Source organism: Furipterus horrens, unplaced genomic scaffold (genome assembly GCF_987537825.1).
Source record: "Furipterus horrens unplaced genomic scaffold, mFurHor1.1.pri manual_scaffold_10, whole genome shotgun sequence".
In the NCBI taxonomy this organism is placed as follows: domain Eukaryota; kingdom Metazoa; phylum Chordata; class Mammalia; order Chiroptera; family Furipteridae; genus Furipterus; species Furipterus horrens.
Genome location: NW_028327180.1, coordinates 344,379 through 365,620, shown reverse-complemented (window position 1 = coordinate 365,620; position 21,242 = coordinate 344,379).

The window sequence follows — 21,242 nt, the reverse complement described above, 5'->3', positions numbered from 1 at the left end:
GCACCTCAGCACAAGGACAGCGTGGTCTCTTCGCAACAGAAGCAGTGATTGAGGAAGACCTGGCTGGAACCTCACCTGACAGGCAGGGGCCTTGGTCCAGTTCAGCTGACCACCTAGGAAAGGTCCAAGGACCAGTGAGGTGCTCGGCGTAAGGTAGTTACGACTGTGTTCATTATCATTACTTATGATACTTCCTCAAAAACTAGTTTAATCCTTTGCAAAAGGCACCAATCAAACGGGGCAAGACTGAGGAATAAGAGACTGAAAGTGTCCACAAAATCCAAACTCGAGGTCTGGGTCCCGAACGATGGCATTTTCTTCTCAGCTGAGGACAGTGGGTAGTCTTTCTCTAAACTGATACACACAGAACTGTTTTTCTCCCAAATCTGCTCAAAGACTGTGTGTCATGGGACTCCCCAGGGCGCTGCTGTGCAATCGATTGTCACGACGGAGGACAAACCCGCGGAAGACCTCCATCAAACCCAAAGCCCAAACGGCAGCCCACAAGGAAGCCCTCCAACTAGGCCGTTTATAGACAGTGGGCATAAATTAGGTTTAAAAGGTTGTTCTAGAAAAATCAGAATTAATGGAAACAGACTAGAATGCAGCAGTTCAACTTCACAATCAGAAAAATCACCCCATAACTTCCACTGACCAGGGACAGCGACGCCGGATTCGTCAGCGTGCTCACCGGCGGCCTCAGCTCCCACCAGGCTGACGCTGGCGGCCCGCAGTGCTGCCTGCTGTGGACGGCGACACGAAGGGCTGGGACAATGAGATGCTACACGGTCTCTAAAGAGAATAAACGGCAACACCTGCAAAGCTCCGGCTCTGGCTGTGAGCACCTCGGCACTCAGGCCTGCTGCTTTGTTTATAACAAGAGACGCGTGCTTGTGCTCTCTGCCGAAACAGCCGCAGAGGCGCCCAAGACGCACGCAGGGAAGCCTGCGAGGGGGCAGCCACCGGTCACCACCGCGGCTCCAGGAGCACCGTCTCGCCTTTCCTTCGGGTGACGCCTTTTTCAGAAAAGCAACATCTCTATTTGGAGCCTGCCTCTCCACACTATGAACATTAATGCCTAAGGCCCCTTTCTGTCCCCCTCCACAACCTGGAACTTAAAATAAGAAGTCAGCACAGGGTGCCTTGAAGATGTCACCATTCAGAAATGTCACACATGCAGCCATCTGTTTCCGAGCCAACAGTGCAGCCTCCTGAGAACAGTGCTCTGACTATTCTAGTCGGAGCCGCTCAAAGCCACCGGAACTAATTTGTCCCTGTATACCCCCCACGGTGTCACGTCCAGGGTGAAGAGCTGCCTCGCTGACCAGCAGCTACTGGTTATTGCACAAGACGGGCTTAATCAGAGGCCGTCATCTTGCCGTCAAGGTTTCCAAAAACGTAACTGGCCACGCCCAGTCCACACATGTACTTACTGCTTTTACAAACAGCACCAACACAGATGCCTTACATGTGACATTTATTCGTGTTTATCCTGAGTCCAAACAGATATGGGGATCCCTCCCTGAGCAAGGTTAGATGGGTCATTCCAGATGAGGGTCAGCTCCAGCTGTGGGACGTCCCAGCACCGGGGCACCTCACAAACCTCCGCACACAGGAAGGCGTGTTGCGTTCTGCTCACTCTAGCACTCAGTCAACAAGGATTCTTCTGGAAAGCTCTTTGGAATCTAGCAGTCATTGAAGAGAGTAAGTGAAGCTGGAATTTGATTTTAAATTAAGCATCTCTTACATGCTTTAAGTTTGGCACCACAAACAGGGCCTGCCTACAGCAAGACCATTAATGTGACTCAGAAAACAGCCCCAGTGGGAAGAATCTACTCAGTGTTCTCGGGGTCTCTGAATCATCCTCACAGAACACGGACCCCGTGGCTCGTCAGGGTCCACTCTTCCAGGAGGCAGGACTGGGAACTGGTGACGGGCATCCGAGAATGCTCCATGTGACCCTCGAAGGCATCCACAGGCCACCCCCCAAGGGATGGGACTTCACCTCCTTCTGAAGGACTGTGACCTACCCCAGCTTGCTCTTAGGGCAGAGGAACAGCAGCGACCTCACCGCTCCGACCCCAGCGCTCAGTGCAAAGGAACCTCCCACCGAGGTGCCGCTCTTGCCTCGAGTCAGGGGTTGCAGGTGCGCCAGGTCCCGGCCCTGACTGACCCCATCACATGCAGGACGCGCAGCTTTCAGTCTGTCAAGAAAGGAAGGAGCCATCAGTCTGTCCCGCTGCAAGTCCCCAGCGGCGGCGGCGGCCTTCCTGAGGGGAGCATCTGGGGTGTGGTCAGCCCCACGCAGCGGTCACAGACGCCGAGGGAACCCTAACCAGAGCAGACGCGAGCGGACACAGCCCGCGTGGGAGGGCGACGGCCAACGAGCGACTTTCCGCCTTTTCCTTCCAATAGGAACGGACTCACTTGTGAGGACATGGGCCTCGGGAACTCCCACTGCGGGCACCTGTACCCCGAAAAGCAGGCTGGGGGTGGGGGGCTGGCAGGGGCACGAGGGCCAAGGAAGCAACGGCCCAGGCACGGGTGTGGCTCAGGCCCCTTTAGGGAGACAGCCTTTGGCCCGCGGCCAATAGAGGGGTGCGGCCTCTGAGGGCGGGGCGGGAAGAGCACCCTGACTGTCCCTGGGCTGAGCCGCGGGTCCCCCGGGACAGCTGCAGGTCCCGTCCGTCAGCTCCTGGGAGGGGCCGGCGGTGACAGTGAGGCAGCCCTGGCTCCGCACCGCTCGGGAGGGGTGGGAGGCGCCGCCCGGGAACCTGCCTCTGTACGTGGCTCCTTCCCTGGGGCGGCCCCGGGGCAGAAGCGGCTGTGCGAGCACCTGGTGCTCACGCCGGCGGGGGAGACGAGGCCGGGGAGCCGGAGCTCCCAGCTCGGCTGGCGCCGGGGGCTGCCGTCTGGCCCTGGAGTCGGCGCTGCAGGGCTCCGCACCGCGCCCTCCCGAAAGTTGCCCCAACGCTGCGCTGCGGGCCCGGCACTTTCTGCAGACGCTCCCAGAGAGGCCCGGGGTGATCCCTGCGACACAGAACAAAAGAACGTTTTTCCGGGGCTCAAAGACAGAGCCTCACCGTGGACGCGATGTGTGCGGACTGCCGCGCGCGTGGACATCTCTCCCGCGGGAAGCGCCGCGCACAGCCCGGCCAGCAGCCTCCGGGAGGCAGAGTCGGTGCGCGGCGCGGGGACCGCTTCGGCGCTGCGGAGGCCACACCTAAACATGGCAGAGCCTCGGCTGACACGCGCGCGGGGCGCGATGCTCTGGGCGGCGGAGACCCCACAACGGCGCGGACGGGGCTCCCGGGACGCCCCCCCCCCCCCGAGCGCCACCGCCCCCGCTCCCCCCGCCCCGAGCTCCTCCATTGCTTTCCGAGCAGCGAAGGCGGCTTGCGGGGAAGAGGAGAGAGAAGTCCATCACCTTCCACGCGGGCACCTGTCCGGCCCGCGGAGCCCTCCTCCCACCAATGTGACCATTTAAAAGGCGTCGTGATTTACCAGCAACGGGGGGGAGGGGGGACGCCCCGCTTTCTCTCCCGCGCGCCGCAGCCGACGCGGAGGGAGGTGAAGTGTCTGCCGGGCGGACAGGCACCCGCCGCCCCTGCCTGTCACCGATCAGAGGACACAGCCCCCCAGGCGCGGGAGTCTCCGGTCCCCCTCGCCAGCCCTGGCCCATCCGCCCCAAAGCTCAAGAGCGGGGCCTGCGAATCAGAACCGCGCTCCCCCTGGGGACACGCGGCAACCAGGGCCGGGCGAGCCCGGCGCGCGGGGAGCGCCGCTGCCCCACCCAGATCCGGGGCGAGCGGCCACAAAGGGCCCGGGGCGCGGCCCCCCGCCCGGCGCGGCGCCCGGAGCACTTACGGGAGCAGCAGCCTCGGCGCCGGGCCGGGGTCCCGCGCAGGAGGGCCGGGAGGGGGGGGCCCCGCTCGGCGGGCTGAGGTCGCAGACAGCCGCGCCCGCGTCCCGGCTGCAGCCCGCACGGTGCTCATGTGCGCGGCGCGTCCCGCGGCGGCCGGTCCGCGGTCCCGCGCGCCACGTGACCCGCTGACGTCACGGCCGTGCTGACAGCCCGCGGCCGCGCGCACTCGGCATCGGCCCTGCACGCGGCGGCCTCGGGCGCGACCTGAGCAGGTGGCGCGGAGGAGGGACGGCCTCGGGCGCCTGCAGGCAGCTTGCCCGGCCGGTGGCAAGACCGGGGTCCCGGGGCTCAGGACGCAGCGGCTGGGGCCCTGCCGTCGCCGGGGCGGGGCGGGGGTGTCCCCGCAGATCCCCACCTCCGCCGCCCCGGGCGTCACCTCTGTGTCCGCGCACACGCGTGCCAGCCCGAGCACAGCGGTGCGTGCCGCGTGGGCTTTATGTGAGCGAGTCACCCTGGCTCCAGCTCGTGCAGAGCCGCACGGACGGACAGGCACAGACAGCAGTGCCGCCCACGCCCGTGTCCACTCGGCGGGGACCCTCACCCGTCGCCTGCGGGGCTCGGGTGTGAACGGTGGGCCTCATTTCACGCAGGCTCTTCTTTGGCACAAGTCTCTGTCTCCGTGGAGAAACTAACAGCTTCACGGGGCTCCTTCCTTCGCGGGACTCCTAACTCCCAACGATCGGTGATGAGCACAACCTTGAAGGTCACAGTCAATGATAACATTAAGCGTCCATGGAGCAAAACCAGAGCCGACCGAGGCAGCAGCGACGGGAATGCGCCTTTCCTGCGTGGCTTCCTGAGAACCAGCTTTATCAATGGCGCTTCAGACATTTATGCAGAAACAGGACCTGCCGCTCCGCTGGCTCGTGAACCCAGCGACCGTCCTGCACCTTCGTATCGTTTACAGGGACTTAAACACACAGGTGTTCAGTAGGGAGAGAGAACCAGGGAAGGACTCGGTTTTGTTGTTCCTACAGCTCCTTCCCAGTGGAGACCCATGGAAACGTTTTCTCAGGGAACCGCGGGGAGCGCGCCAGTCACCGCGAACCGCTCGTCTTCTCAACAAGCACAAGCGTAGACAGGTGACTTAGATGTTACACTTAAAATGACACCTGGGTTATTAGATAGGTGATCTTACAGGTTAACAGACTGTTGCTACAATACACTGTTTCCATGGCAAATAGTGTATGTACCACTGGCCGTGGCTGCTGTGGCCTATGAACCAAAAGGTCACCAGTCTGATTCCAGGTCAGGGCACGTGCAACCTATCATTGCTCATTGATGTGCCTCTCATGCTCTTTCTCCCTCCCTTCCCCTTCTCTAGAAGTAAATAAATAAAATATTTTTAAAAATAAAGAAACAGAACTGTTGAATCAAAGGCAGGGGCCTGCTCCTCGGTGATGTGTTCAGGACAGATTTCTGGCTGCCTGACCCAGAATGCCCACCACCCCACGCTGCTGGGTGTGGCCTCATTAGCAGATCCCCTCCACGCTGAAAGGAAGACATTCGTCAGTTCTCCCTGCACGCTGGGCTCGGACCCGCCTGGGCCACGCACAGGGTGCCGCTCAGCTCACAGCAGAGTGGGCGTGAGGAGGGAGGCGGCCCGGAGGCCATAGGAACCAGTGGCCCCGCCCACTGGACTCTCACTCCCGACTGCGCAGGAGAGAAAAGTAAGCTTGTTTCTATAGGATACTCTTCAGCTCTTTCTCACGGTACCTTAGACTCTATCCTGATGAGTAAAAATGGTTGCAACTTTTTAATATCGCAGCCCAATTCATGTTGTCCAATTACTTCGCACAAAGCCAAAAATCAAGGGACGTTTCCACAATGTGCACGAGATCGCAGTTTTACTGAATTCTTGTCAACAGTAAACATTATTTCTTTTAAAGAACATCAAATTTGATGAAGGAAAATAGCATATATTCTCTTTATTATTAGGAAGTTGAACACAATTCAATATTTTGTGTTCATTGGTATTCTATCCTTTGAGAATGGCTTGTTCATGTTTTTGGTGGTGGTTGTTTTTTATCTTTATTGGATTTTTGGTATTTTTCTTGTCCATTCTGTTTAGCTTTTAGTCTGTTTAATTCTGCTCAGGGGAGACATGCTGAACTGTTTTTATTGTCATCACGTTTTTGCCATATGTCCACTGTAATCTGTTCCATTGAAAGCTTTCCTAGTGCCCACATTTGAACGCTAACTACTGTTCTCCCTAAAAAACACTAGGGTTCTTGGGAGGGAAGGCTAAGTCAGATCCGAGGCCAAGGATGAGGTATGTGGTGGGCCGTCCGCTCTACTTAGCACCCACTGACCCTCAAAAGCTGAGGCTGGCAGCACCTGGGACATGTCACGCACCACGTGTCAGGAGCCTGGATGCACATGGCTGAGGGAGGGATGGCTGGATCCTTCATCTCTGTACGTCTCTGTGTCGTGGTCCCATGAGCTCCCTGAACGTGGGGGCTGCAGGGTGGTTGGGTTTCACTAAAAGCCGACGTCCCAGGAGGGTGCCAGGCAGAAGGAAGGGAGATGAGCCAATATCACATCATGAGAACATGTGGCCAAGTACACTGTGTCGCCTTCCTCGGTAAACGCCATCTGTCACAGCATCATCCAGGATGCCGTGGTGGACCGATGCACTTAAAGCTACCCTGACGATACTCAACACAGAAAGAAAAACCACATTTGCCCCTAATTTTGATGATGGTTATACCAGTTGGCTCACTCAAAAAACTGGTAAAGAGAGAGATGTCTGTGTTCACTCTTCCTTTGCCACATGGAATTCTAACCTCAGAGGAACAGTTAGCTCCAGCTCTTCCAAGGGAAGATTCCAGATCAATGAAGCCAAGGCCGAACAGGACTGGGTTACACACATTTGCAACCAGCCAAGAGAAAATGGCTGCCATGTGCCCGAGTGTGAGACTGGCGAAGATGGGATGATAATCTGATGCTCAGTTATCAACAGAGAATGTTTACTTGACTCAAGGGGACAAACTACAACTTCACAGGGCATGAGGTGGCATTTCCACATGACACTGACCCGAGGCAGGAGCTCAGCACTGTGACCAGTCGTGCAGCTCCTGACACTAACAACAGGTGGTCGCCACATCGCCCCTGGGGTACCTCTGCCAAGAAGGTTCTGCTGACTCTCATCACAGAACCACGGGGGAGAGTTAACAGAGAGTTAAGTGAACCCAGCAGAAAGCAATCATGTGCGTCATGACATACCAGTCTCTTCAACAGGTATGTTTAATGACAAAAGGGCTGGGGCGTTCTGGGCTGGCAGCCACATGGGAGAGCCCTGGGGGTCACTGGCTGGAGTTTGAGCAAATCAGCTTAAACACACACGCACTTGAGGGACAGATGAGGACATCTGGGGGTGTACTAGGTATTAGAAGATATCAGGAAATAATAAGCCAAGTACAGTGTAGTTCTTTACAGCATTTTCTTAACTTGGGCCTAAAACAAATAAAACTGTCCCCAAAACACACCCATTCTTGTCTCTGCAGGAGAAAATCAGAGTGTGATTTAGTTGAATTTGTGCAGAAGGCAGGGTCAGCAACGGAACACAGAACCAAATAAATCCTCTGCTCACACGTTTCTGTCTCTCCGACGTCCGGTGACAAGGCCCAGCTTTGCAGGTGCAGAACCTCCGTTTTATTGTTTCATCTGGAAGTGGAAAGTCACCGAGGCAGACTTTCTCACAGGCTGCTTCATCTGAGCACAGAATATGGAAATTATTTGAGTGATTCCTTCTCAATTCTCCCCAGGACATCAAATAACTAGCACCAACTTGATGCAGAGAGAAGTTAATTCATGGCATGATGGATGACTTTCAGTCACTGGGGCCTATTTCACTCCCAGAACATGTAGTTTATACATATATACATACATATGTGTATATATGTGTATATACATATTGCATGTGTACATGTAGTTTTTAATTGTAAGGGAAATTCACATCACCAAAACTAGAACACAGTATCATCACCAATCAAACTGCAGCTTGAAAGTTATGGACTTTAGAGCCAAAGGATCAGAAGTTTATCAGGGACACTTGAATGGAGCTGCCATGTCTTGGAGACTCAGCCTTCCTCCCCAGAGAGGAACCATGTCTGTCTCAGCTCCACGTTTTATTGAAAGCTGAGCTCCTAACAATTCAGAGCATACTCCTGTTCACGGACTGACTGAATGGACGGAGGAATAAGCTGTAATCCTTTCTGGGTTATTTTCTAGCGTTGTTTCATTTCATATACAATGTGAGGATTCTTGCTCATTCATTCAACAAGCACCTACTATGTGCAAGGAGATGAGATGGGTTACACACTGCATGTCACAGTTCATGCCTTTTATAATTAATCCACCACTTCACACCCATTAGGAAAACATCAAAAAACAGAAAACGTATGTTGGCGAGGGTGTCTAGACACTGGGACCGTATGCACGTAAAGTGGTGCAGCCACTGCAGAAAACAGTTTTGGCAATCCCACAGAAATTACAAACAGAACCGTCATGTGATCAAGCAACCCCACTTCTGGGTACACACCCAAAAGAATTAAAAGCAGGGACTTGTAGAAATATCTGCACACCCATGTTCCCAGCAGCATTATTCACAACAGCAAGAGGCAGAAGCCACCGAGTGTCCGCCGATGCGTGGATGGGTAAATGAAGCAGGGTCCACACACAACGCAAGGTCGATCGACCCCAAAAAGGAAGGAAATGCTGACATGCCACCAGATGGGTGAAGCTTGAAGATACCGTGTAAGCGAAATTAGGTGCTGCAGAAGCACGAATACTGCCTGATTCCACTTACACGAGGCTCCTGGAGTCGGGAAATCAGAGAAAACAGAGAGCGGGGGCCGGGCCGGGGGACGGATTGTTTAATGGGGACAGAGTCGGGGCTCTGAAAGAATAAACAAGTCCTGGAGACCGACGGTGGCGACGGCAGTGCCCCAATGTAAGTGGGACGTCACAGAGCTGTGCACTTGAAAACGGAGAAAATGGTGACGTTTATGATATCTATACGCACGATATTTTTTACCGATGACTCTGGTCGTCCTTTCTGATCCCTGGATCTTGACCCTGACGTCGCATTAGCTCCTGCAGCCCTTTCTTCACCCTTCAAAGCCACCCACGGGGCCCTGGGACTCCGCCCGCCGCCGGGCCAGCTCCGGGTTTCCTGACCCTGGGACGGGCCTGGCTGGGCCATCGCATCCAATGTCCGAGGAGCAGCCTGAGCGCGCACCCGGGAAATGACCGGGGATGATCTGCGCGGGCGGCCGAGGCTGCCACCGGGGCTCTGAGTGGGGTACAGGGAGAAGGCGGCCTCCACGCCTGTCCAGCGCTGCCCTCGTGTCTTCTGCAGCTGCGGACGCTCTCAGTGGCCCCCACGCAGTTCATCCTGCTCAGTAGTCTCCATGGGGACCCCGGGGCAGTGGCTCGGACTCCGGGCGCGCACAGGTGCCCCACCTTGACCTGCTGCCACTCACGACAGGCACGTGGGCCTTGGCTCCCGACGTCAAGTGAACGCAGAACCTTCGAGTTTCCCAAGTCGTGAGAGCCCGGGTCCCACCGGGTCGCGCTGACCCCGCAGCCCACGCCCGGCATTGCCCGCGCCCCGGCGCTCGCAGTCGGGAGTCTGAGCCTGCACTGCCCGGCCTGGCGCCCGCGGCTCCCAGCAGCAAGCTCAGCCTCCAATGCGGCAGCTCCCATCGATCCAGTCCTGCAGACGGAGCGGCGACAGCACCCCTCGATCGGCAATGCACTCTGGGCGCAAAAAGACACACAGAGCCACCCGCTCACAACGAAACTCAACCTGACGCCTGAAGGTCACCAAACTCAACCTGACGCCTGAGGGTCACCAGGTGCAAATTCGCGCTCGGGTCCTCTGCTCCCTCGCGGACTGGACTGCACTCCGCCTGCACGTCCAGGCATCCTTGTCACCGGATTGATGTTACGCTGTTGGCTAGAAATGGGCAGAGCCATCACCAAGTAAGATGACTACATATTCTGCTTTTATGAATCAGTCAGTTCAAACCCTCCAACAAATGGCCTGTTCCTTCTTGCAGACAGGAGACGTGTCTATCAAATCACAGTATTAAATGCCTCAAATTCTTATAAAAGAACTTCTAACACACAGCAACTGCCTTTCCGAGGCATCCAAGGCAGACACCTGAGCAGACAAATGACGCACCGCGCGGAGACTTCGAAGGGCCCTTGCGGCTCTGGGGCTTGTCTTGAGAGGGGATTCCCTTCCGCCCTGAACACACCTCGGGCCGGAGGACCCCAGCTCATCCCTCAAGCCCACCGAGGAGGGTGCTGAGGGAAGAGGCCACCTGGTTGCTCCCTGAGCACCGGTTTCCGCACCCGTGAAAGAGGGTGTCAGTCCGTCATCTCTGTGGGCACTTCAGACTCTGCGTGTCTATACTGCGGCAATTCAGTAACGGGATAGCCCAAACTGTAAAAAGGTCCTACAGTTGTCAACAAGGGGTTTTCAGGGTGAAGGATAATGATAAGGACGATTTGTCTCACAACTATTGTTTTCAGTTAATAAAGTTTCTTCTTCCAAATGTGCAGCTGGCAGGGCCTGCTGTTCATGCATCTTCCCGGCAGCTGGGGCAGCTGCACCCCCGGCTTCTGGTGTGAAGTCCTGGAGCTCTGAGCTTTGAAACTAGAGACGTCCCTAAGAAGTCAGCAGGGTGGCCTGGCCAGGGGACGGCCAGGGCCTCCAACCCCTCAGAGACAGTAGCTGGGGTGACAGCTTATAGCTGGGAACCGCCTCACAGAGTCTGTCTTTGTTGCTTGGTTAGACAGGACTAGTTACTGAACTTGCCCCGAACTTCGCCTCTGGGTCGCTTCTCTTTGGCCTTGCCCCCAGATTCGTTCCTGCATCTTTGCCTTTCTTGGCCGACGTTCCAGCACCTTCTTTTCATTTTCCATGACCACAGCGAAGCCCCAAGAGCAGCTCTTACCATGGCAGCCTGGCCAAGACGCAGGACAAAAAGCAAGTGAGTGATCCTGGAGCCTGAACTGCTTTCTGAGTCACTATTTGATAACTTCTATGCCTACAGTAAAACTCTCTGAACAAAATACAACTATTATTCCAGCCTTTCATAACAAAAATTTTGATATGTACCACCTTAATATCTTATTTTTTGGCCCATTGGTGCCTTGTTTTAATTTCTTGTACAACATAATTTAATAGATTTCATTGAAAAACATGTAAATTAATTAAATTAATTAAAATTTTTCTTGCTACTTTTTAAACTTTTAGATTTTTTAACAGTAAAATTGAAGTTGTTAAAGTAAACCATACTGTTGTGGTTTTATTTTAAAATTTGGATCAAAAGGAATCATGAGTTCATGTTATCCAAAAAAACCTCGTTTTGAAGTAACAGATGGTAAGTTTAAAAATAATGTTTTTTTCCAAAGCATTCTATAATAAGCATGTATCAAATTCATAATAAAAATACAAGAAAAGAATACCACGGAAATAAAATTCTCCATCTTCCATTACATCAGGCAAAACCTGTCTATTTTTCTCCTTCCTTTCGGCTTTTTTTGTCTGCACACTCCTGAAGTCAACTAAGCAGGGAAGATAGGCAATTATATAAAATGTAGCATCTGTATCTTATCTACATTTCTGGTAGCTGACCAAATATTTTATTTTGCTTTTCTACTTATAATGTTTATTGGTCAATGTTTATTGTACATAATTTCTATGAATCCCCTTATGTTTTCCTATTTTCAAAAACTGGGGTGATTTTTCTTATTGACTTGCAGAAACTCTTCACATATGCAGGTAGCAGCCCTCTGCTGGGAGTGGCTTGAGAATGTATTTCCCCAGCCCGGCGCTTGTCTTCCACGCCCAACGGTGCCTTCCGATTTTCAGAAGCTTTTGACTGTAATGAAGCGCAACCTGTGAATCTGTTGGGACGGAGCTGCTTGGACGGCGTGAGAAATGTCTGCCGACACGCGGTCACGTCTTCGGTGGAAGCTTCGCTGCTCCCATGTCACAGACTGTCGTGTAACGAGACGCCCGCCCCCTCTGCGGTCAGGCCCACGGCAAGGGCGTGGCCAGGGCTCAGCTGCCGGACGCCCCTCGTGGGACGGAGACCGACACAGGCGGCCCCCGGGTGACAGCGGCGCTGCAGAACCCGCGCGTGTAGCAGTCAGGTGACGCAGAGCCCGTGACGTAGCAATCAGTGACGTCAAAGCCCACGTGCCGTCGCCACCCACGTGATGTGGTCATCCCCTGTGACGTCATGGCAGACGACACAATTCCCTGCCGTTTGGCATAAAGTCCTCCTCTTCGCGGGGCGCAGGGCTCCTGTCCAGGCCCGCGACGCCGGCCGTCTTTCCAGCATCTCAGCGCGAAGGACGAGGACTGTCCCCTGCTTTTAGTGCTAAAAAGGGTCCAAGTCCACTGCAGTCCTCCTGCAGGCGGCATGTTTCCCGGGCACTCGTGTGTCGCTGTCGTTAGGTCCGGCTTTGATGTCCTCGCTGCCTACAGGGCAGGCCGATCCAGAGAGAACGGGGCGTCTCCTCTCTACCAGCAGCATCAGCGTCCACCAGCGACACGGCCGACCTGGAATACGGCCTGGAGCTTCTTCATTCTAGAACCAGCTACATGGCAAGTGCATGTATCTCCTGTATGTCTACTATTGATAAATATTAAGGTACTTGGAAAGTCTGTCTAGGCAGACTCTAATGTTTTCCATTCTCATATCTCACACAGTATAGGCAGCTCTACACGCAAGAGGTTTGATCTGCACCTTGATTTTCCAATACCGTCGATTTTGACTCCTAAGAAGCTCCCGGAATAAGATACAATCTTTTCCTCCGGTGCGCACCCCCAGCTGAGGCTCTCCCGCAGGCTTCACGCTGCTGCTTTAGATGCTGGAACCAGGATCACCACGGTCACTGGGTCACACGTCTCCTAGCTGGAGGGTCTCTGGCACAGCATTCCTGATGGTGGACAAATAATTTTATACCTAAACACCCAAACACAGGGTTCTCTGGTTGTGTCTCTGTTCCCCCAAAATGCAGATGCCGGAGCGCTAACCCTAGCATGGCTGTATTTGCAGTTGGGGCCACTAAGGAAGTAACTCCAGTTACATGAGAATGAGGTCATGGGGTGGGGCCCTTATACAACAGGATTAGTGCCCTTGTGAGGAGAGGGAGAGAGAGAGAGAGAGAGAGGCACAGGCACACCCTCTCCTCCCCTCCATGTGGGATAAACCTCGTGAGGACACAGAGAAGGCAGCCACCTGCAACCAAAAAGAGCCCTCATGGTAAACAAAACCAGTCAGCTTTGATCTTGACCTTCCAGACTCCAGAACCATGACACATGCATTTCTGTTGTTCAAACCCCACCTGTGGCACTGACACCCCTGCTTCCCAAGGGGGGCCACTGCGCTCTCAGACGTCTGTTAGGAAGTTCTTCTTTTAAGCAGAAATCGGCTTTCTGCAGCCTCCTCCCAATAGCCATTGTCCATCTTTTGGAGTTACATGGAATAAATTTAACCCATCTTCTTAAATAAAGAAATTAAATAAAGACTCCCAGATATTTTAACAATTTTTCCCTATCCATCAGGTCCTGTCTTTCTTAGAAATGCTTCAGCTTTTCAAGACTCTCTTTAAAGTGTGGCAGCTAGAAAGAGTCCTCAAATACTCTGCAAACATGAATGATACAGGGACTCTACAGTGTACTGAATTCGTCCTAATATGTAGCACTTTCTGGAGGAAAAGCTACTTGCTATTTGTGTGTTCACCTCACTGAGAAGGAAAACTTCCCATAAACCCCCCCAACCTGCTGGACAGCTAGCCCCTGTCTCAGGAATCAAGGTAAAGGCCTGAAGAAAGAAATTGAAGAGGGTACAAATACGTGGAAGCATATACCACATTCATGGATGGGAAGAATTATGCTCATTAAAAGGCCCATACTACCCAAAGCAACCTATAGATTCAACACTAAAAATGCAGCTGCCTTTTGACCCAGTGATCCCACTTCTGGGAACATACCCGAAGGAACCCAAAACATTAATTCAAAAGAACACAAGCACCCTATGTCCACTGCAGCATTATTTACAATCGTCAAGACACAGAAGCAGCCCAAGTGCCCATCAGTAGATGAGTGGCTACAAAAACTACGGGACGTTTACACAGTGGATTGCTACTTGGCCATAAAAAAAAAAAGAAGAAGAAAATGTTACCCTTTGCGACAGTGTGGATGGATCTGGAGAACATTGTGCTCAGTGAGATAAGTCGGTCAGAGAAAGACAAATACCACGTGATCCACGCGTATGTGGAATCTAATGAACCAGCAGGAAAGACAGAGACAAACTCATAAACGGAGAGCAGATGACAGGTAAGAGGGGGGAGGCCGGGGGTGGAGGGACCGAGCCAAAAGGGGAAAGGATTCATGGGCACGGACAGCACTGGGACAATTGGGGGAGAGGGGGCATAAGGGGGATAAACGGTGACAAAGTCAAGGTGGCCATCAAGATCACCTGCTTGGAGACCTAGCAAGTCATGACCGTAAGTGGGTACACGTCAGGCACAGCTCAAGTCTCTTCCCCTCAAGGTCACCGTCAATGAAGAATCCAGTTGCTCCTCCGCCTAAGTAAAGGGTCACTTATATTTTATCAGTTCTCCGTGTCCGGCATCCCTGTATTTCTCCCAGAGAGACGTCCTAGGTCCAATGACCTTTCCCATGGCCTCTGCTGTGTGAGGACAGCGAGTGAGCCTGGGCCTTTGGTGTCTGGGCTCCTCGTGAACCACTGCTGTCACCCTCGTGGCTCCGGTGCCGCTTGCAGGGTCAGACGGGGAGACCTCTGCCCCCCAGCCCTGCGCCTCGTGCTGACGTCCTCGCCGCCCCTCGCTGTCACCTTCTCTCCGGTTTATTCCGACTGCTGTGCTTTTCTTGTCGATACATCACATCTGAATGGCCAAAAAATCACTCTGAAAACCATCGGCTACAGTGCCCAACCCTGAGAGCAAAGCACAGGGGTGCTGGGGTTCAAGGGCCCTGGGGGCACAGACCAGATGCCCCGAGGGGCGGCTCAGAGCCTCCCAGGCTGCTGCTGTCCTGGGGCACCCCCGTTCCAGCACCCCACCCGCAGCTCAGAGTGAACGCGGCCCTCAGTGTAATGGACAGAAGCCCATGGCCTGCTGAAGGGGCCTCTCCTGTCAGGCCCCCCTCTACCCCCGGCACCCCCCACCCGGCAGCATCTCGCCTGCTGACCTTGGCATCCCAGCTGCTCCTCTGAGGGCCCCTGACAACTCGGTCATCAAGCACCACCTCAGTGAAGCCTCCATTGCGACCTTCCCATCCTGGGTGCCTTCCTCCTGCCTACCTTCTGTCCTGAGACATCTTTCCTGGCCTCCCAGCAGGTAAGGATTTTCCCTAAGCTGGGAGGCCTGGGCTCACTCAGATCGGGGGTTTCTTCCTCAAGTCTACGCTGAGGCCCTTCTCAACCTGCCATCTTGTCACCGGATTATAACTGCATCAGGGCATGCTCTGTACACAATGACCCCTTACTGAGAGGACTGTTTTATTGCAAATAGGTATATATCACCCTGTCTCTAGACATCAGTGTGGCCCTGGCTGGTGTGGCTCAGTGGATTGAGTGCTAGCTTGCAAACTGGGGGGTCACCCGTTCAATTCCCAGTTGGGGCACATGCCTGGGTTGCAGGCCAGGTCCCCAGTTGGGGGTGCACAAGAGGCCACACATTGATGTTTCTCTCCCTCTCTTTCTCCCTCCCTTCCCCTCTCTCTGAAATTAAATAAATCTTTTTTTAAAAAAAGAAAGAAGCGTGATTTTTTTTTAATTGGCAAAAGGTGATACAGACGCATCAGCACGGCCCCTGCCCTCTGGGAGTGCACACCCCACTCAGGCACAGGACACAATGTCGATATTAACAAATACACCACTCGGCGACATCCACGGGGAGACCAGGACTGGAACAGTCAGCACTGCAACGCTCGGGCCGGCTCTGCCGCACTCAGTCCTTCCGCTGGGAAGAGTCAATGGTGTAATTTCACGGGGACACCCTCTGACTAAGAGGATGCGTATCAGCAAGGTCGGAGAGGTGGGAACACCTCAGGCATGTCCTGAGCTGACAGTCCGAGGGTCACTCAAAAACCCCATCCTTCCAGCTGAAGCTGCCGCCCACGCCAGTGCTGCTGGTCTGTTCATGACCTGGAAGTGGACCCAGACTAGGCAGAGCGGGTCTGACCCACGGGGGCCGGTCAGACTCTCTCCCTCCAGGGTCTGAGGCACAGAGAGGAGGGGCCACAGGAAGGGACCAGGGCACAAGCCAGGCCCTGGGTCTCTACATGACAGTCCTTTGTCTCGAGATGATCTGAGCAAATCTCCTCCTTGTGGCCAGAAGAAGCCTGATCGGTGCATCTCGGGGACAGCAATGCCCACCTCGCCCTGAGCGAGGAGTTTCTCCAGGGCAGCAGCAGTGGTAACTTTGGAACAGAGGATTGCATGTAAAAACTTTGAATACCAGCTCTATTTTTTCCTTTAAAAAAAAAATCTAATCTTACTTTAATGTTGCCATTGCACATTTTGCAAAACTTAAAAAATTTTTAAAAGAGCAGTTATCAGTCTGGACCAAAGTAAATCATGTGACTTGAATGACATAAGTACAAATATTAAATTTTATACCCACATTTTCACAGGTGACCAAAGGCATTAAAAATTGTAGCAGGGAGTGGCCACAGGAAGAAGATGCTCCTTAAGCCTCTTCCTTTTCTTCATATACAAGAGATGAGCATCTGCCACAAGGAAAAGATGTCCCCTCCTGAGCAGTGTATTTCTATATCCTACTGAACATCCCAGCTAAGGCAACAAGTCAAGAAAAGCAAATGCAAGATCTACAGATTGGGAAGAAAGTCATAAAACTCTCTGTTCACAGATAACACGATCATCCATATAAAAAAATCCAAAAGAATCAACAAAAGCAACCCTGGAACTGATCAGCAATTATGGCAAGATTGCAGGATGCAAGGCAAACATAAAAAGGCCGATTGCTCTCCTGCATACCAGCGAGGAACAGGTGAAATCTGAAATTAAAAACATAATGCCATTTACATCAGCACCCAAAATTACTAGGTATGAACCTAACAAAACATGTACATGATCTAAATGAGAAAAACTCTGAGCACCGAAACCGGAGACCCAAATTAACGCAGAGAATCCCGTGTGTGCGGACAGAACAGCGCGATGTGGTCAGGATGTCCGTTCTTCGCAGTTTGATCTGTAGATTCACTGCAACCCAATCAAAATCCCAGCAAGTTATTTTATCGATATCGACAAGCTGATTTTCCAGTTTAGATGAAGAGACCAAAGGGCTGGAATAGCCAACATGCTATTCAAGGAGAAGAGCAGTTTGGAGTCTGAGGCTCCCGGACTTCAGAACTTCCAATGGAACTGCAGGAAAGGGTTGTATCAGCCAAAGTACTGACGCAGAGACCAATGGAACAGAACGGAACAGAGCACCCGGAAACAGACCCACATAAATACACGCAACTGATCTCTGACGAAGGAGCAGAGGGCGCAGCAGAGCGGCTCGGTGAGCAGCGCTGGAGCTGCTGGATGTCCGCGTGCAAGGAGACGAACCCAGGCTCAGGCCTCACACCCTGCACAGAAATGAACTCAAAATGGGTCTGGACCTAAACGTAAAATGCAAAACTATAAAACGTCTAGAAGACGACACAGGAGAAAAGGAAAATGGCCATGGATGTGGTGATGCCTTTTTAGATACGAAACCAAAGGCGCAGCCGTGAAAGAAGAAATTAGTAAGCTGGGCATCGTTAGAATTAAAATCTTCTGCTCTGCTAAAGGCAACGTACAGACACGGAGAAGAGGAGGCACCGGCTGTGGAAAATATTTGCAAAAGACACGTCTGATAAAGCAGCGGCCCTGACCTTTTCGGCACCAGAGACTGGCTTCGTGGAAGCCAGTTCTTCGGAGGTTGGGGACCCTGCGATGAAGGACTATTATCCGAAGTATAAAAAGAACTCTTTAAACTCAATAATAATAAGACAATCAGATTTTTTAAGTGGGCCAAACACCTTAGCAGCCACCTCACCCAGGAAGACATAGATGGCAAAAGCCACATGAGAAGATGCTGCACACCACTCGTCCCCAGGAAAACGCAAACGGAAACAATGCGCCCCCACTCCGGAGCCCTGACCACACCAAGTGCTGCGGGGACCTGGAGCCCAGGACCCTCCCTCACTGCTGTGGGAGCCGTGAGGACGGCTGGGCCGCTTCGTACAAAACCAAACCTACTCACAGAATCCAGCAACCGTGCTCCTTGGTATTTACCGAAAGGGGTTGAAAACTCAGGCCCACCCAAAACCAGCAAGTTTAGAAGTTCCATTCAAAATTGTCAAAATGTGGAAGCCACCAAGACGTCCTTCATTAGGTGATGATCCAGATGGTACAATATTATTCAGCGCTAAAAAGAAATGAGCCGTCAAGTCTTGGACAGGCCTGGAGGAAACAAGAATACACATGACAACGTGACAGAAGCCCATCTGGAAAGGCCGCCTGGGGAGGAATCTGACTTCAGGACCTTCTGGAAAAGAGGAGGCTCTGGAGGCAGAGGTGGGGGTGGGGTGAAGGCGGAACACAGGGCGGGACCCAAGCAGTGAAGTGACGCTGGTGACACTGTAATGGGGGACACGTGTCATCATACCTGTGTCCTATCCCACAAAACATGCAACACCAGCTGTGACCCCAACCAAGACTGTGGACTCAGGGTGACAACGATGCGTCCCTGTGGGTTCATCAGTCATTGCAAGCACGCTCTCTGGTGGGGGTGCTGGCGAAGGGGGAGGCTGTGCGTGGCAGGGGCCGCGGGGTGCGGGAAATCTCTGCAGCTGCCTCTCAGTTTTGTGGTGAACCTAAAACTGTCCTAAAAAATAAAGCTTTATAAAAACAATGCTTATCTACTCTCACACCTGATATTGTATTTTTTTTTTACACACAGTGAAGAATGATTCCGGCAAATCAAAATATTTTGGTCAACATTATAAAAATTTTACAGGATATCTCATAATAAGATAGATTTTTCATGTAATTGGACTTCAATATTAAAGACTCTATGGTTCCAAATGGAAATGCACAGCAGCTACGTCTGCTCTATCAGGGTTTTTAAAGCAAAGCATAAGTAGCAAGAAAGTTGAAAGGAACAAAACTCTAGAACGTTATTCCTTGGGACCACATTAGCTGGTTTCCACGCCTGCACACCCACCTCTGCCTCTGTGTTTCTGTAAGAAGAGAGGAAATGTAGTCTGGCATGACAGTCGGTGAGCCGCCCGCGACTTTCTCAGAGAAGAGCAAATAAAAAGTCCAGTGAAATGTGGTCTAGAAGCTAAAGATTCATCAGGCATTTTCATCCACTAATGCCACCTTTACGCGCTGACAGTGTTGGCAGGAGTCTGTCCTGACAACATACTCATTCATGGGTGTCACACATGGTGAGGACCTATGGCTCGTCCTGGGCCGTCTTCGGGGGCAAGTAGAATTAAGTAAACCCAGGACTGAGCGTTTTCAAAGCTTCACGGGATGTCGTGGTTCGTTCCTGCCACGAGAGGGCGCGAGCAGCCCGGGGCAGAAGCACAGAAAGCCTAGGTTTTCCAGGGGCTCCGCCGTTCAGTTTCGAATTATTAAAAATAAACTAGAGTACAGGTTCCGGTGTCAAATATCTAGAAAATATGACTCGGACTTAATTTTATTCTTTTCCACGAAATATTTTTAAACTGACTTTTAAGCAGTGCCATAGAACAATAAATACCAGGAAAGGCTGGCGCGGGCTTGGGGACCTGGGAACAGGAACAGGAGTGAGCGCTTAGTTTGGGGACAAAGTGAAACAGGGCCCAGAGGGGCTGTGGCTTCAGGGCGCCGAGCAGTGTTAAGGGGTCCGGGGGCGGGGGGCGGTCACCGCGCGCGCAGAGGCCCCGGGCGCCCTGAGGCCCGGCCTCCTGCCACCGCCCAGGGGAGGAAGGGACCTGTGAGCCCCTGGAATCCGCGTGACGCAGGCCCCGCGGGGACGGGGGTGGGGAGGGAGGGGGCGCCCGGGCGCGACCTCCGGGGACGCGCGGGAGCGCAGGGCGGCCTCACGCGGAGCAAGCCGCCCCCGGCTGGGTCCCCAGCTCTTCGCGCCGCACCCCGCGGCTCCTGGTCCCCAGACCAGTCCCACCGGCCCCCAGCAGATGCAGCGGGGCGCCGGGCGCCCGTGCCCGCGAAACCGCAAGGACGCTCGCAGCCAGCTCAGAAAGCCCAGGGCCCCATCAGACACCCAGGAAAGGCACCCACGCCCGGCCTGGCGCGGCCACTGGCGGAGGGGCCCGCGCACGCGAAGGCGACCAGGGGAGCTGCCCGCCCGGGGACTCCCGGACTCTGCGTCGCGGTTGAAAGAAGGCAGCCACCCCTGCAGGCGGGAAATGTCAGGGGGACCGTGTTGAGGCTGGGACGGGATCGGTCGGAGGACAGGAGGGCTGGCGGGAGGGACCGGGCGCAGCCCCCGCGGGTCCCGGGACGCAGGGCCAGGGGCGAGGGGGGCGCGAACCCTGGGCCCCTCCACCCCCTGCACGGAGGACAGGGGAAGGCAGTTTGCGGGTGTGTCTGGCGGTTGGCTACCACTCCTGAAGATTATATCTGAGGGTAAATGACCCCAGAGGCCCGGACTTCTTATGCGCCCGCCCATCCCCACTCTCGGGAGCTGTCACCTTTTTAGGTGACGGAAATGCAAGTGGGAGAAGTCACCCCGCATTCTTCGTCAGCACCCTGGGCTCCACGAGGGGCCCTTCCGCTGAGACAACCGCAGCCACCTCCGCCTCCCGGGGGCTGTCCTCTCCCGGGGAGGCCGCAGCACCAGGACGCTCAGCCTCCGCTCTCCCCGCAGCGGCCCTAACCCCCGGGCAGTCCCGGTCCCACCCCGGCCTTCCCGTCTCCAGCGCCCCCTCCGTGGCCTGAAACAAGCCCCGGCCCTCGCGCCCTCCCCCGCCCTGCGGCGCAGGCCCTGCCCTCCTCAGAGCGCCCACCTGTCCGGGGCGCACCTGCCGAAGTGTGCAGGCGGGCAGGCGGCAGAAAGGGCTTGGGAGAGCCCGCCGGGCCCAAGGTGACCTGCAGCATCACACGCACACGCACACACATGCACGCACACGCATGTAGCAGTGAACACCAGGGCCCACTGAGGGAGCAGCTGTCTGAGGGGTCCCCATGGCACCACACCCCCACCGGAACGGGGGCGCGGGTCCCAAGGCTCCGGGACCGCTACCTAACCCGTCCTGGGACTG